This window comes from Pinus tabuliformis, chromosome J, assembly GCF_031772625.1.
Source record: "Pinus tabuliformis cultivar Carrire ecotype Pingquan chromosome J, CPIR1, whole genome shotgun sequence".
NCBI lineage: Eukaryota > Viridiplantae > Streptophyta > Pinopsida > Pinales > Pinaceae > Pinus > Pinus tabuliformis.
In genome coordinates this window covers 1595215731-1595233756 of record NC_142295.1, presented here as the reverse complement: position 1 = coordinate 1595233756, position 18026 = coordinate 1595215731, and the positions used below count along the sequence as shown (strand labels likewise).

General features: G+C 37.0%; 1 non-coding gene across 1 annotated transcript; it reads left to right on the top strand.

The window, feature by feature from the left end:
• The first annotated feature begins 4372 nt into the window (after window positions 1–4372).
• Window positions 4373–4475, top strand: LOC149233577 (U6 spliceosomal RNA). The gene has a single exon (XR_016248580.1). It is a non-coding gene; the product is annotated as a U6 spliceosomal RNA (small nuclear RNA).
• Window positions 4476–18026: the final 13551 nt, after the last annotated feature.

Below are 18026 nucleotides of genomic sequence, written 5' to 3'. Positions count from 1 at the left end.
TCACCAAGGGAATGGAGGAATCAAAGGATGCATTGGATTCTTTCGAAGAATACTCCATCTGATCAACAGTAACAATTATCCCTTCATGGGGAAAGCATAGGATGTGAAATAATGATGATACTATGACATCCTTTTCATAAATCCAATTTCAACCCAATAAAAGATTATAATCCAAATTTACATTGATTATTTCCACCTCTGTAATGACCACCTTTCCCCCAACACAGATGGGAAAGGCTGGAATAATTCCATTAGGCCTGTGAGAATGACCTTAAAATGCAGTCAAGAGAGTAGGTGAAGGAACAAATTAAGGAGATCTGATAGCTTTCCAACATGCAATGGACATGACACATGTGGAAGCTCCCTCATCAACTACAATTCGAAAGATATTGATCTTTCGATATATATATTTAATTTTTAAATCCATGTGATAAGATACTTTCTTCTTAATATTTGACATGTCAAATGCAACAATAAGAGATTTTTTTGGATCTATGGCCTCGATCACAGTGAGAAACACACTCCTTTGTGATGGACACGATTGGAGTACCTCTAACGTAGACATCACACAAGGGCTTTGGGCCAGATCTTCAACAATGTAGTGTTTTTTGGGTAGCCTTGGCATTAGGGTACATCGTCTAATGCTTTGCAGAGCCTTTCGGCATCCGAGGTATAGACTCAACTGCGAACCTCTCAATATGGAGTGGCTCTGGAACATTGGGAGCAGCCTTAGCCTTAGAGGATTCTGGTTCACCACAATCATGTGATCTTGTAGAAACATCGACATGAGTACTCATCGTATATAGATTTGGTGGATTTTACCCTTCCTGGTTGCCCCTTGTGGGGTTTCCAGTAATAGCATTCACACCAACAAACATTTTTTGCCCTTAGGGAAAAGGGTTAGTTAGAACTACCTAGGAGCAAGAAGAACCCTGCTACACTAACAAGCTTTGAGCATCCTAAATCTTAGGACATAGATGAATTAAATGGTCTCCATTGCATAATTTGCAAGGAAACATAACTTTCTTTTGAAATCCCTTTTACCCTCCCTAGTATTATTACTGGGTTTGTTCGCATTACCCTTCCCATCCTTATCTTTCTTCTTACCTTGTCCATTTTTCTTCCCATCATATTGTTGATTTCCTTTGGGGTTAGAGTATTGGACAACGCTAATAGTTGAAGGTTAAGAAGGCATAGACACTGACATTGATCCCTGAATTGAAGAAGTAGTTTGTAAAGAAAACTATTGCAATTGACTTAGCAGGTTAGCAGTGCTACTATCGATCGATATGATAATCTCGTTGGCATGGGGAACTAGGTTTAGTTTATCTAAATTGATCTTAGATAGAGGAGAATCAAGAAAAATCTTTTTAAGAATCCCAGACTAAGAATATATAAGTTCTAATCGCTGGGCTCTAAAGATAGCATGTTCTTCGGTGAATACTCTAGAGAGCGATACATCCTTAGAAACATCTGTCTGCAAATATTTTAAAAACCATTCAAGAAAGAATTCATTAGGAATATAGGCTTTGATGAGCCTCTTCTGAGTTGTCGTATCTTGTTGGAAACTAACCAATAGATCAGTCCCAGCATCATATCAAACAAGCAACTGAAAATGGTTTAGAAACATAGTAGCAAATTCATCAAATGAATAAAAGGTACACCCATTAAGCTCTATATACCATTTAGTAGCATTTCCATTTAAGGTGCACTGAAACAATATCAACCTGATTAAAGCATCAATTAGGGAGTTACATGAACACGATATATGGAATGTTGTTATATGGTCATCTGGATCCTCCCCAGATTTTCCTTCAAATTTTGGAATATCCAATGGAAGTTTGGTAGAAACCAGAGGCCACACTGGACTATACCAGATAGGATCGTTCGTCAACTTTGAGAGATCTGGAAAATTTAGGGTTGTTAGGAATCGTAAGCGTAGAGGAGCTTGAGAATTCCACCCACTATGAGACAGATTCCAAACAGTCTAAAAAGAATATCTTGGATTTGTAGAGGCACTAGGTTTCCAAGGATTTCTCATAGAAGGGACTGGACCATAAGGAAAACATTGTGGTCTAGAGAAATTCGTAGTTTGACCAACTCCTACCGAAAGTTACCATAACTAGGAATATTTCCCCCAAGTGAAGTATTAAAAGGAGAGGAGGAGTAAGGAATATTCCCCTGTTGACCAAAAGAAAATGGATTCCTGGTTCCTAAGCCACTAAAAGCAGGATTAGTCCACCCTTGAAAAGGATTATAACTTTGACCTTGAGCGGAAAAAGGAAGAGATACCAAAGAAGGATTAGAATGAGGTATATGACCACTTCCAAAATGAAAACCCTGAAAAGAGGCTGAACCACTAGCCATAGAAGTCATAGATGTGGAAACAATGGGTGGGATGGATAGAGCAACTGAGGGAATTTCACTAGAAGGAATCCCAAAGGGGAAGGAACCAGTGTGGAAAGAAAAAGCTTGGAAGTAGAGCCAAATATTGCAGTACTAGGAGTGGATGTAGATATAGGAATAGTACCTCCTCCTTGAACTGAAATAAGAGTATGCTCACTAGTAGCACTCATAGTCGGATTCGTGCTCCCAGCAATGGCCATCAAAGGAAAAGGACGATAAAAACCAGGGCTTGCCAACCTGTGGGTTGGGGTCCCAACGTATAATAGAACGTCTGGATAATTGGGAAGAAGAGGTGAAGAAGGAGTCACTGGTGATTCTGGAATATATTCAACCTCAACTTCATCTTTTGACTGGAAGAGGACCCTAGAAAGGACAGGAGTATCCCTATCCAAATCATGACTTTCACTAGGTCTACCTTGTGAAACTATAGCCTGACGCAAAGGATCAATCTCTTATGCGTTTGCTGCTAATAATTGAAAATCACTAGTATAATTGCTCATACGTCTTCTAGAAGGAGTCATGACACCCGTAGGTGAGAGCCCACAAAGCCTCTTGGACCGACAAACAGGTCGATTAACCACTTTTAATTATTATGGGAACTTGTAAAGACTCAAATAATTATAAAGCTATGGCAATCTAGGAGCAAAGAGCACTTACTAAAATGTCCCTAAAGATACAATCAATCAAGCTACTTTCAGGTATTTCTGCTCCAAGTGATTAGGACCAGACACCAAAATATAAGAAAGTGATATAAAGGACCTTTTGAAGATAGTTTGGGATAATGATGGCCCAAGCCTACCAGCGAAGGTAACAGAAACAGTTACGCTGACCTCCAATCAAAATCCTTTGCTGGTGCAAGTACCCAAGCTTCGCAAGGGCACCCTCAAGAAGTACTAATGAGAGTGATAGAACATATGCCTCAATTACCACAGGTATTCCAACCAGCGGTCACCTATGTGGTCCCTAGGAAAGGAAACTAAGGTCACTAGTTCGTATCGGCAGCTAGGTGGAACATTCTTTGGTCGGGATCCAACAAGTCAGAGAGGGGGTATCTCTCTTTCCTGCCTTCACTCGCCCTCGTGCTTAACTCCTAGAAGAGAAGATCTTTCCTAGTCAATTTCACAACACTGGATTTCTCTTTTAATCAACTTCTATGTTTAAATTTAGAGTGTCCTTGGGGAGTTAACTCTCCACTCACGTATTCCAAGGCCCTTATATGACCTAGACTAGTTGATGTTACTAAGACAAATCAAAACAATTCTAGTTCATTTTAAATTAAGAACTTGATTTTAATGGCTTTTCTTAGCCAGGGGTAAAATGGAAGTGCAAATTTATGATCTTATGGATGAAAAAGAAATCAATAGAAAACCTAGCTACATGCACATGCAACTTTTTTTATTTCGATGAAAAGAGATTTCTACAAGGTTTTATGAACAAACTATGAAAGCAAAAAATTCTTTTTCTTTTTTCAAAACACACACTCACACACTGAAAATCTACAAAAAAGACTAAAAATGCTTACATTGCAACTATCCTAATGCAAACTAAATTCTTAATGCAATATTCTAGATACTACTCTAAAAGGAAGAAAATGTGTTTCTCAAAATGATCAAAAGGCCAAATCTTGACAAAAGGAAGAACAAATTCAATCACAAACTCTTCCCAAAATCAAGCGAATTCAACCTAATGAAAATACTTCACACTTGCTCAAAATGATTAAGAGACCAAAAACAAAACCAAAACGGAAAAATAAAGCCAACAAAACAATGTTTTTATCTTTTTCTTTTTAAGGACATGAAAATTTTTCAAGAAAATAAAAACTAGTAAAGGTTTCAAGATCAAATTCAAGCATGAAGAACCTCATGTTTCACAAACCACATAAATCATAAGCACGATAGGGCTTAAAGCAAAAAGAGGCTACAAAATTAAATAAAATGATCCAAACAACAACATACAAACTCCAGAAGTCTCTTCGGAGACATCCGATAAAATTGGAACGATACAGAGAAGATTAGCATGGCCCCTGCGCAAGGATGACACGCACAAATCGAGAAATGGTCCAACATACAAACTCCAGAAAACACGAAAGAATTCAAGAAGACCAAGAAAAAATTTCGAGATTGCAAGAAAAACTTTCTCAAAAACCAAGAATACCAACTTTCAAGAAAGCGAAGGCAAAGCAATGCAAAGGTCAGGTTATAAATGAATTGAAACCAATTCTCTATTCCAAAGGCTTAGAATAGCCAAGAAATTCACTGAGAAGCCTTGAACCCAAACACATAAACCAACACCTTGACAAAAAGAAAAACCCTAGGTTGACTAGGTCTTTTCACAAAGAAAGATAGGAAATTGAAAATCTGCAAGAAGCGAGACTTTCCAAGACAATCAATGACTAAACAGAAGCAAGAAACATTAGGAAAAACCATTTACTAGACTCAACATTTGAAAAATTCAAATAAAACTAGGCATACACAACTGTGCAGTGACATACCCGCGTGTATACGTGACTGTTCTCAAGGAAACATGTGTATACACGTGTTTCTTTGGACAAAAATGCATGTATAGGTGATTGTGTAAACTAAAACTTGTGTATATAAAAGTCAGTAAGGAGAGATAAAAATTTAGGTCTAATCTAGAAGATCAGATTTTTTGCCTAGGTTGCAGACAAGTCAAAGATACTAGAAAGACAAGAAACCAAACAAGAAGGCCCAAATCAAGAAAGAAACAACCCAAACTAGGAAATACTAGAAGTATTCCCCAGTAGAGTCACCAATTTTGTTACAATAATAATTCACCCTAGGGTATGGGTTGAGCACCCCAACAGAGCAGAGGGCATACACCAACAATAAGAAAACAAGCAACAACCTTAATACTTAAACTACTAAAGTAGGAAGAAGAAGTATTACCCAAAGCTCCTGCGTTTTAGGTCATTCCCATAGGGTCCAAACCGTCAACTTCCTCCAATGCTTCAAAATCTGCAACTCATACAAGAAAACATCATATACCAGTAGTAATTCGAAGCGTGTTCATGATATATATGTTAGATCATATAAGCATATAAGTATAAAACATGAAATCATACATTAGTTAGATTAAAACATGAATTAAATCATTAAGATCATCACACCAGGAATACAACATGGCTTCTTTATTGATGATTGCAAAAGAATACGAAATAATACAACCTGATTCGTCCACAGCTTTAAGTGAAACCTTCCTTTGGATCCGTCTAGCCCAAACCTCAACAATCCTCTTTCAAACACATACACATGGATGTCATATAAAGGAGATGGACATCACAATGGGAAATAGGGGTTGCCTATAGCTACGAGTGCAGGAGGCACAAGGATAAATTAGACTTGATCAGGGATAGGTAGGATATAATTTCAATATCCTATCTTTATCCCCCCTTAGGCCTTCCCCATGAGGTGTATTTATATCACTTCAAAATAGTATTTTGAGTTGGGATACAGCTAGGCCATGGGCTCTTATAGGTAGGCTTCGGGTGTAACCCATAAACCCCACCCAAAAAATAGGTATTTTATATTTTTTTCATATTTTAAATCATATATGTGCATTGGGTATCGCTGAACCCACGTGTGCATGCGTTTTTTGAAGGGTAGAGTCACGTATGGGATTCAAAATAATATTTTTTAATAATTGTACCAAGTCTGAAGGGAAAGGGATGGACAAGGCCATGACTTAGAGCATCAAGTATATAATTGTGGTAAAAGATTCTATAACACAAGGAACAAGAGGAGGCGAGTGACCAACTGCGATCCAATTCATCAGATGAAGATAGGGGGGATGATGTGAATGCTTCCAATGCTCCCAATAATGTCGTTGAGAATGATAGTGTGGTGGTAGATCATGTTGCCTCACCATCAACCATAGAGCCACTGTCAACCACAATGTAAGGTGAAAGTTCAGAAAAGAAGATCAATGCCATGAGAGGTTGGAAAAAGGAAGGCATGCTAGATGCAATTTTTGACATGTATTTTAGGGGATATTCAATTCAAGCCTCTGTAAAAAAAACATGTGATTGTTACTTCAAACATACATTATTGGATAAATGGGCTGACTCATACAAACCATAGTAGGCCTATTACATTTATGACTGAAGAGGAGGAGGATGAGGTGGTTAAGTGGTGTAAGGAGATGGCCCAATTGAGACATAGGTTAGATCTAATACAACTTAAATCCACAGTAGCTCATATCTGTCAGGGGAGGTCAAACCCCTTCAAAGATGGGTTTCCTCATAAATCATGGTGGAGTGGGTTTAAAAAAAGGCATTTCAATATTGTAGTACATACAATCGAGGGACTTGATAGAGATAGGGATTTAAATATACTCCCTGCAATCATGTCAAAGTTCTATGTCACTCTTTATTCTGCATATGATCAACACTCATATGCCCAAAATCATATATGGAACTATGACGAAACAAGTTTACAAGCAGGAAGGAATTATGGTATGTGGGTAATTGCCAAGAGAGGTAGCATAAATGTGCCTAAGATATTTCCTAAGAGAAGGGAGTGGATCACCATTCTTTGTTGTGTTAATGCAATTGGTTATTCAATCCCATTTTTTTCTTTATTCAAAGGTAGAATTGAACTAAAATACTATATACATAATTTTGAATCAGGTGCATGAATGGTTGCACATCACCATGCATGGATGACAAAGGAACTATTCTTGAATTGGCCTTGTCACTTTTCTAGATCTTTGTACCAAGTGGTGTCTTTCTTGAAAATAAACATCTACTAGTTTTAGATGGACATGGAAGCCACATGGTTGTGCAAACAATTGAGGAGGCCAACAATGTGGGAATTTACATGTTAACACTACCAGCTCATAAAACTCATAGATTGCAACCCTTTGATGTTATAATGTTTGGGCCTTTCAAGAACTATTTTAGGGTCAAGAAAGCTTCATGGATGGCAAAGAATCTAGGGTTGGATCTAAAAATGTTTTAGCTAGTTGAGCTTGCAAGTAAAGTATTTAAAATGTCCCTCACACCTTCTAATATGAAGGTTGGATTTAGAAGGATTGATATATGGCCACTAAATTTTGATGCTCTTATGCATGATACTAGTTGTAGCCAAGCATTTTATGTGGAAGGTCAAGAAGAAGAGGACTTACAAGACCATGTTGATGCCCAAGAAGATGTGGATGGACAGGAATCTGTTGTTTTTGTTGAAGGTATGATGTCCCTTTTTGGAGGGAACTTCTATGGTAATGATGATCAACATGTGAGTGAGACATAGTTCAGTCATGAACAAATTGTCAATAGCATGGAGGTTGTCACACCCATTGAACCACCTTCCAAATCTGCATGTGATATTACATATGAGGCAGTTGATCATGTGAATGGCAATGCAAACTTGATTTCAAATGATAATGCAATAGGATTAAACAATGAGCAATTGAGCATGCCAACCCAAGTAAGCCAACCATCATGTTTGATAGAGGCCATGATGAATATCAACACAAATAATGTGTCATCCACCGATGAGGAAAGCATGGACATGGCTTCACAACCAATAGAGTTGAACACTAAACTTGTTAATTGTTTTATGGACAATGGATCACTCGAAGAAGAGAATGTTCAACATGAAATACTAGAGGAAGACAACAATGGGGGAAATTAGTTGTCTCGAAGGTTGAAAGGAAAGTTTAGGCCCTGAGGAGCATGTTACAACGAAGCAAAAAATACTTGGTATGTTCCTAAAGCTAGAAGTAGAGAGAGTGAAATCCTCATCAAGGCACTCAAAAAAAAATTGTCTTTGTTTATGGAGGAGTTCACAGTTGTTCACCTCTGAAGACTATATGATGTTATTGTTTGATTTTGAATGTAAGGAAAAACTGTAAACCACCATTACAAATTTGAAACCCTAAACCAACAAAGCCCTAACCACCCTTACAAAATTGAAATCCTAAGCCAAAAAAACTATAAACCACCATTAAAAATTTGAAACCCTAAACCAGAAAAATCCTAAACCACCATTACAAATTCAAAAACCACAAGAATCCATCTTTAATTCCTAAATCAGTGCATAAACACACAAGAAAAAGTAGAAAAGAATTCAAAGGAAACCAAAATCCATCTGGTTGAATGTGTTTAAAAAGACAGGAAAAGAAGATGGTAGGATCAAAATCCTTCCTTCAAGTTATTTGTTGTGCTTCCTCCATGCCCGCACGCCAAAGGAACCCCAGGAACTCGAATACCCTAAACAACAAATCCAACTCACACACAATGACCTACAAGACATACAAGTGAAATATTGTGGGGTTAAACTTATGAAAAAACATAAAAACAAACAAAAGAGATCCTCTAAATTTTGTTGAAAAATGTCGAATTACCATAAGATAAATCCTCCATAGCATGAAATGGACATATCCAACACCGAGCCAAGGAAAAACTCCCACAAGGTTGAACGAAGATGAATACCCTAGTTTTCAGTGTGTGACGGGGAAGAAAAACCATCCCATTAAACCAAACAAAACATAAGATAACAACTAAACCACATGACAAACCAAGAACCATCATGCCCCATAACCCACTCTCTGCGACACCAAGAATGGTGACCAAACATTCAACTGTCAAACCTAAGAAGAATAACATGGCAGTCTAATAACCCTCCAAAACCCATTCCAAATGGATTACCTAACCCGCCCAAAACCGCATGAGGTTTATCACATAAAATGATACACGTGATCACATGCAGGGGACATTTTTCGTACCACCAATGTGTTCGTTAGGGCTCCAAGTGGAGTGTCCAACTACTAGTGTCCCTCCCCTAATGAAAGATATATATATATATATATATATATATATATATATATATATATATATATCTATATATATATATATATATATTCTAGGAATTTAAATATTATAAATACTAGTGCAGTCATATAAATTAAATGGCTATATCTATGATAATCATCATAACACTTATTTCATTATACATCTTACATTGTTGAGATAAAAAAATCATAAAAGATAACTAAATTATAAATAAATTATAACTTTATTTTAAATTATTATTATTATTATTAACTATAAAAGAATTAATAACCAAGATTACGGACTACTAGACCAACTCCAGCACAAACTAGTAATGGAGGCCATTGCCACTGCAAGAAGAATGGCATCCAAAGCCAACACAGGAATCGTGTAGTCGATTTTGGGGTAACCTACAACATTTTTTAATCCCATACTCCTCCCAACTGGATAAACTACAATGGGACTATAGTTTGAAAGGTTCCTTCACCCTTTGAGAAGCCTACCATTCGGAAGCAAGGCATCAAGAAATACCATGAGATGGAATTTGGATTAACATTTGAAAACAAAATATGTAGTCAAAAATATCCTCCTTCATGTGGCTCCTGGTTCATAAAATAACCTTAACATGGGATAATATCCATAATGCAACCATCAAGGACTCTCTAGATTCCCCCTCTATCTTCTTCACTCTAAAATTCTCAAGCATATTTTTAACAATTGTACCTACTCCAAATGCCTCCAACTTTGATTGGAAGACTACCTAAATTGCTCTAATTAGGACTCCCTTAGCATCCCAAATACCATTGCTCAATGGAGGAACCAAGCCCTCCAACCCTACTCTCAACCGAATTTGGACACTCTTTCCTGGCTTCCTATTATGTGTGATATGGAATGAGCATAAGCATCACATTTTCAAAACTCTTCTCTTCCACTTGACTTTATCTAGAGCATCATTCAAAGAAACCTCATAGAAATCATATATGCTCTCCCTTGGTCCCCTCAATACTAGCAAGCACATCATCACGAGGCTAGACTTCTTAGCAAATGGAACCTAGTTTGGAACCCACCCCCCCTCTCTACCCCCCATCCCCACTACCCGCCCCGACAATCCCAACATCATGGTATGCTCTACTTCTCTCTTTTCTTTAATTGAATTTTGATGGTGCCTCAAAAGGAAATCTATTTTCAACTGGCTATGACAGAATCTTCATAAATCATCTAAGATTTCCACTATTCCTATATTCTGGTACACTTGGCATCAATCGAAATAATGTTGTAGAGCTCACATGTTAATTTCTTTAAACCTTGTTACAAATTTATCATCTAAACAAATAATCACAAATATGAAATAAACAATGCGTCTAATCTAATTTGTAATAATAAATATTATGGGTTTTAAACCAAATAAACAATAAAAGCAAAAATACTCAAAACCAATCACATGAAATTGCATGCAATACAGAATAACACAAATATACCCTGGAAACCTTGGTGTGGGGAGGGGCAACCAAGTTTTGGCTTCTTATTCAACTTCAAGAGATATTTTCTTATAGTCGTTACATGAGAATTTGCTCTGGAAAATAGCCAACAAAATATCTCATCCCTCTCTCTCTCACTCGACTCTTTTATGACCCACATGCATGGCTAGGTAGAAAAATTATGCATACAAAGAAACATGGCCCCTCATGCAAAGAAAAAATTCAACCTCTTTGTTGATCTCACTTTTCCCTCGTCTTGCTCAAGCTAGCACAATCTAGCCTTTTCTCGCTGTCACTGCCAAATATTGTATTCCACTTAATCCTAACTTCTACTAGATCAAATGTACATCTCCTTTGGCTTAAACCTCTTATTAAAAATATCAAACCCTAATCTCAAGTGAAATTCCTAATATTAATGATTAAGATTAGACCTCGACTCTCTAAGATCAATGGCTACAATTTAATATATCATTGACTTATTTTCCTTTTTATAAAAAGGTACCAAAAAATTAAATTAAATTGTTGTCTAAAGCCTTGAATTGTGAAATTAATTAATTAGTTGTCATAGGATATAGTTATGGCAACGCTTTGCATGGCATGGCACCTGATCCATGTTGAATATCCTTCCAAGCTACAATATTAACACTCTCTCTTATCGTAGAAGGTGTTTTGCACAACACGCAACTTACCTATTGTAGAAATTCTACAAATTCTCTACAAATCTCGGTCTGAGACCATATAGAAAATATGACTGTAGATTAACCCGATAATGCAATATACGAAAGAAAAATACTATAATATACATCTACTATCAAACTTGTGGAAGCTTCAAGATCGATTTGAATCAAAGCTGAACACATATAACGATAAGAAGAAGAATCAATACACATGAAACATAGAAAATACTCAGGGGAAAGCCTCAGCTAAAAACCTCACTATCTGTATTATCATACAAGGTGGAAATACATCAGAATTATACAAAGCCTTAGCTCTCATAGCTAGCCAGCTCTTAGTAAAATCCTCCTGGATTCTCACAGGCAATCAAAGCTTCTCTCAAGCCTTCTCCTCTACCCTCTAAGCTCCTATTTCCCTGTGCAGTTACCTTTGGGATGATCTCCTTCACCCAATGTAACATTGCTCTCACACACTACTTTAACACACTGTCAGAACTGCGCAATCCTCAAGGAACCTTACCTTGAATGCATGCATGAGTTTCCTTTATAGGAGAAAACATGCAACTGATATTACACTATCCTTGACTTTAATATCAACTGGGTCTTTCTCATAATAGACATGGATGAGTTACTGATGAGGGAATCTTTAGTTATCTGGATTACACTAGTTGAGTGCATGCATGCATCAACTAACTGATAACTCACAATTAGTTTCTCAAATACTTTGGAACTAATTTAACTGGACTTAACTTAGTAAATTGAGCTAACTAATTACAACTCAAATATAACTCAATATTATCTCCTTAATTAAGAGATAATCTCCTTAATTTAAGGGATAATTGTTGCACTACTGCAAAAAGAACTCTAACTTGAATTTCTCTAACTAATTAATCTATAATGAATTAATTAATTATTTCCAAGCATCTGGTGAGACTAAATTCAAATTTTAATTCAAGGACAAATTAAAATTGAAATATTCTTGGATTATATTTTTATCATTTCTTGTTGCTACTTTCAACACTCGCTCTCAAAAAGAAAGGAATTCAACCCAATCTCGATCGTGAACCTTTGAAATGTTATGCATGCAACAATTCTATCAAGTGTTGTTGCTCCAGCAACTCCATAAACAAAAAAAAAAAACATCCAACCTGAATCAGTATGATGCATCTGTCATCAAAGTCTCTGACTGCTATTGCCTCTGTCAACTGAAAACTTTGTGCTTCGGCTGACTCTACCTTTCTGCACTATTGTCAATCCTTCTCTGCGCTCTTCAGTATCTGGCTGCTCTAGCCTCTTTCACTTTGATCTTTGACTGCATCAATCCCATTGATTTCTCCCACTACTATGTACTTGGGCTCCCATAGAAAGGTATCATCCATGGGATAAAACCTCTCAATGGACCCTACCCATTTTCAGCCTTCTTGAGACTATCACTTCACATCGCCCCACCTCACACCTGGAGGTATGGTTGCATGTGATCCCTCTTCCCACTTCTCCAATTGTGGCTCCTCCACAATTGTCTGAGATTTCTTTTGGGGTTGCATGTTGAGAGGTAATTTACTCTCCCTCTCAACCACCAAGTCTCTAACATTTTCCTTTCTCCTCAAGGCTTTTCATGCATCTTGAATCTTAAGAGCATACAAGTTCTGAACTCATGAACCAATTTGTTTCACCTGTCTCGTGGTGATGTGTCTAAGGAAAACCTTTCCCTTACTAAAGACAACATCATAGCCTTTTTCCTCCAACATCATGACTGAAACCAAGTTCTTCTTTAGTCCAGGCACATACTTCACATCTGTCAAGGTGGTAGGAGGTCCATGCTTCCTCTGAAAAGAAACTGTGCCCACTCTTGAAACGCTATACCTTTCATCGTCACCCATCTCTATGTGCATCTTGAGGTCTTTTTCCTTCAAGGTACTGAATAAAATTTTATCACCGGTCATGCGGAATGAGGCTCCACTGTCAATATACCAAACACAACCCATCATTGATGACACCATGCATGTGATGAGGGTAAAGTCCATTTCGAACTGAGAGGTTAATGCCTCACCTTCCGATCCTTCTGAGGATCCCTTCTTGGACTTCTTTGATGGGCAATTAGTTTCATAATGTCCCATCTCAATTGAAGTATGATATGAGTTTGATTTGCACCTGCAACCTCAAACTTCAAAATTTGAATTCTCTTCTCAGTATACTGTTCACAGCTCCGATACCATGTAGAAATTTCTCTATAAATCAACTTGGCTCCTATACCATGTAGAAATTCTACAAATTCTCTACAAATCTTGCTCTGAGACCATATAGAAAATCTAGTTGTAGATTAACCCAATAATGTAATATACCAAAGCAAAATACTATAATCTACATCTACTATCAAACTTGTGGAAGCTTAAAGATCGATCTAAATCAGAGTTGAACACATATAACCATAAGAAGAAGAATTAATACACATGAAACACATAAATACTTAGGGGAAAGCCTCAGCTAAAAACCCCACTATCTGTATTATCATACAAGGTGGAAATACATCGGAATTATACAAAGCCTTAGCTCTCATAGCTAGCCAACTCTCAGTACAATCCTCCTGGATTCTCACAGGAAATCAAAGCTTCTCTCAAGCCTTCTCCTCTGCCCTCCAAGCTCCTATTTCCTTGTGCAGTTACCTCTGGGATGATCTCCTTGACCCAGTGTAACACTGCTCTCACACACTGCTCTAACACACTGCCATAACTACACAATCCTCAAGGAACCTTACCTTGAATGCATGCATGAGTTTCCTTTATAAGATAAAACATGCAACTGATAGTACATTGTCCTTGACTTTAATATCAACTGGATATTTCTCAAAATAGACATGCATTAGTTATTAATGAGGGAATATTCAGTTAGCTGGAGTACACTGGTTGAGTGCATGCATGCATCAACTGACTGATAACTCACAATTAGTTCCTCAAACACTTTCGAACTAATTTAACTGGACTTAACTCAGTAATTTGAGCTAACTAATTACAACTCAAATATAACTCAATCTTACCTCCTTAATTAAGGGATAATCTCCTTAATTTAAGGGATAATTGTTGCATGACTGCAGAAAGACTTCTAACTTGAATTTCTCCAACTAATTATTCCATAATGAATTAATTAATTATTTCCAAGTGGCTAGTGAGACTAAATACGAATTTTAATTCAAAATTTTAATTCAAGAACAAATTAAAATTGGAATATTCTTGGATTCTATTTTTATCATTTCTTGTTGCTATTTTCAACATCTATGAAGAATACAATTTTTGCCTTTATCAAGGCCTTTGTTAAGATGTCTTCTACTTTCTTGTCTATGGGAATGTGTTGTAGCTTCACTATCCCTTTTGCACACTGTCTTTGATGAAGTGATAGTTGATCTTAATATGCTTCGACTTGTCATGACATACTGGATTCTTAGAGAGCTTAATACAACTTTGGTTATCACAGTGAGTAATAGTAAGATTCAGCGGCCAATAAAAAATCCCAACAAGGATTTTTTTGAAGCAAAATAGCTTGTTGTACTATTCAACAACCCCCATTTTAATATATTATAAGTTTCCTCTGAAATTTATTATATTAAATTAGGGACCCTTTAGTTTTAAAAATCCTTTGATTTTATTTATTTAAAAGCAAAGAATAAATAAATAGAAAATCAACATAAAAAATGTTAATAAAATCCCATAACCAAGTTTAATACTTAGGATTTTTAGTTAAAATCCAAGTATTAAACCTTGATTATCAAAAAACCAAATTTTAAATAGCCCCCGAGACCAAGACTATAATTAGGCTTTAAAAACCTTAGGTATTAAACAAAATGTGTTATGTCTCTACATTGCTCTCTATTTAAGCCTTTGCCATGATCTACCTCTTCATTTGGTCTTGATGATGAACCACACTTGTTGGTTTGAAACATGTCAGCCAAAAAATTCTCTCATGTGATTTCCACCGAAAGACTTTGTTTAATTCATTATGGATCATAGAAGCTTGAATACAGAAAGAAACAAAATAATCAGAGTTTTTTTTTCAAATTCCCGAAGGTTAAAATGTTTATAACTCTGCCATACCCCGCATCGCAAATAAACATAAGGTAAAAATCCCTCCGCTAATTCCATTCTGATTTCGATTTGATAAGGCCGCACCCAACAGGTCTGTGAACTTTACTTTATAAAATATCGCATCCGCAGAGATCATATAAACCCTTGCCCAAGTACTGTGACCTATCTCTTATGCAAATAATGATAGCTCAGACCTGACGGGAAATTTAATGTCAATCCATAAAATCTTGCGTCTACATAGTATCGCAAATTCCAAAGTCTAAGCACTCTACCCCTTCTCGATTGTGATATGCGATTATAAGAACCGGACTCGACAATAGAGTTAATTCAATTCTATAAATCTCCCACATCTATATATCACAATAAATGCAAGCTTAAGTTTCAGACCCTTCCCAATTGTAATATGTGATATAGCCAGATTTGATGGGATTATACACTACAATCCATAAATCCGTCGTGTTATCACCTGGATTGAACCTCAGGCTGAAGGAAGGCAATGGCAGGGTAACCAAAAACCATGCTTAGCCAAGTAGCTAGCCCTACTAAGCCAGGAGAGGGCTCTCTCCATAAGGATCTCAGCCAAGATGACTAGATCAAGAAAATGATATTAGACTAGGTATAATAGCACAAGGTTTGATTTGGTTTTGAAGGGTTTGCTGGATCAGGAGGAGCCAGATAGTTAGGGCAAGGAAAATAGGTCGAAATTGTAGGGTGTTCGATAAAGCAAGGTAGGCACAATGATCAGAACCTTAGGGTTTGATGGATGAGGTGAAAATAGAGGTGAGGAGTTAGGAAGAGCATGTCAAACTTATGATTCTTCCTAAACTAAAGAAAACACAGACTCTGAAATGTCTACCCAAAACTGAGCATAAAGATATGGATTCTGCCTCTTAGACTTGTATACATTCACATAAAGGCAATGAAATGATGAAATGGAGTCAAAAATACATTCTAACACATGAAAACATAAGAAAAACTGAACTGAACATCATACCACATGGATCCCAAAGAAATAACTGCAACTTTTCATTAATCTCCTGTTAAAACTGATACAAAATGATGTCTCTTCAAAGCATAAGCATCCAGCTGAGTCCAACCCTTTACAATGAGAAAGAAGAAGAAGATATAGACATTGATTCAACCTCCTCCCATCCTCAGGGGTCGAATCCCTAAGATGAGGAGCTAACCTAACCAAAACTAAACAAGAAACTGGAATCTAGGCATCCTAACAACTTGACTCTAAAAGTGAGGAAACTGATTCATATGTCCTCAAGATGAATTTTCATCTAATGATTCTACCTTATAGTACTTATTATCCATCATATTTACATGCCTAATCATTATTTATATCATTAAAACACCATGTATGAGAGGAAACCCAAAATTACAATCAAGGCACAGTGAAATGGAAACTCAGCACAATTTTTGTCCTATGTGCAGCGCCTAAGCCCTATGCACAGTGCTTTTTGTAGGTCCATTTTGGAGGCCTTCCCGATGTCCAAATTGAGCTCATGATAGGTCATTGGAAATCTATTAAAGTCTTCTTTCTAGAATAGCTTTAATTTCTTCATTTGAAGATCATTTGACCCCTCCAAAACTTATTCTCCCAAGAGTGCTTCTATGTGTCCAAAAAAGGGTAGAAAGGTCATTTTTATGTGTTTTTTGACCTTTTGGTTGACCAACTCTGCTCTAAAAGCTTAGAAAATGCCTAGGGTGCATGTACTCATCATTATGAATCCAAAAATTCAGACTATTCCCTCATTGGATGCCCCTAGGAAAAGCGTAGTGCCAGTGGTGCTGCGCATAGAGCCAAAATTTCTATGTCAAAATTTGCAAAATTTTTCAAAAGGCAAAAATTCCCCAAAACTTGCTAAAAATTTGTGGAAAATACCACCATTAAGTATCTTGATCAGCCAAGGAAGCTTCAACAAGCAACCTAAGCCTATCATCCTCCTTTTTTCCTTTGAGTGCTTGTTTTAGCCTTGTTTTCATTCGCTTGACCCTTATGTTGCAAATCTTGTTTTGGGTCCTGTAATGGCGAGCCATGTGCCTCATGATTCGATTGTCCCTATTGGCCTTTTGGAGCAGCTTATCCAAACGCAAATCGACCCTGTCAAGCCAAGTTTCTCTATCCTCCTCAATTTCCTTCTCAATTCTTTGTTTTGCAATCAAGGTAGCCGGTGTTTCTTCCTCTTGCATTGCTGATTTTCCCTTGTCACTTTGCCTCTTTGCTTTGAGACGTTCCAGCTCCATGAGGAATTTTTTGTCACTTAGCTGCTTGTTCTCTTTCTCAAGGTATGAAATGACATACTTAGGTCTCGCCAAGTAGTCCATCAGTGCTTGGATCTGTGCATATTTTTCCCTTATGGTGATGTTTTCGTTTCTTGCCTCATCTTGAGCCTCCAAGTTAACTATCTCAATGCCATGATGGATGTGTGGTTGTTCTAGTTCATCATCTTCCATCAAATAAAAATCCCTTTCCTCCTCATCATCAAGGCTTCCTCCAACACATTTTCTTTCCCTTTATGCAGTTGTTGCACTTGTTGTACCTGTTGTGTTGATGAAGAAGGCAAATCCCCTTCCACATTTTGTGGAGCAAGCA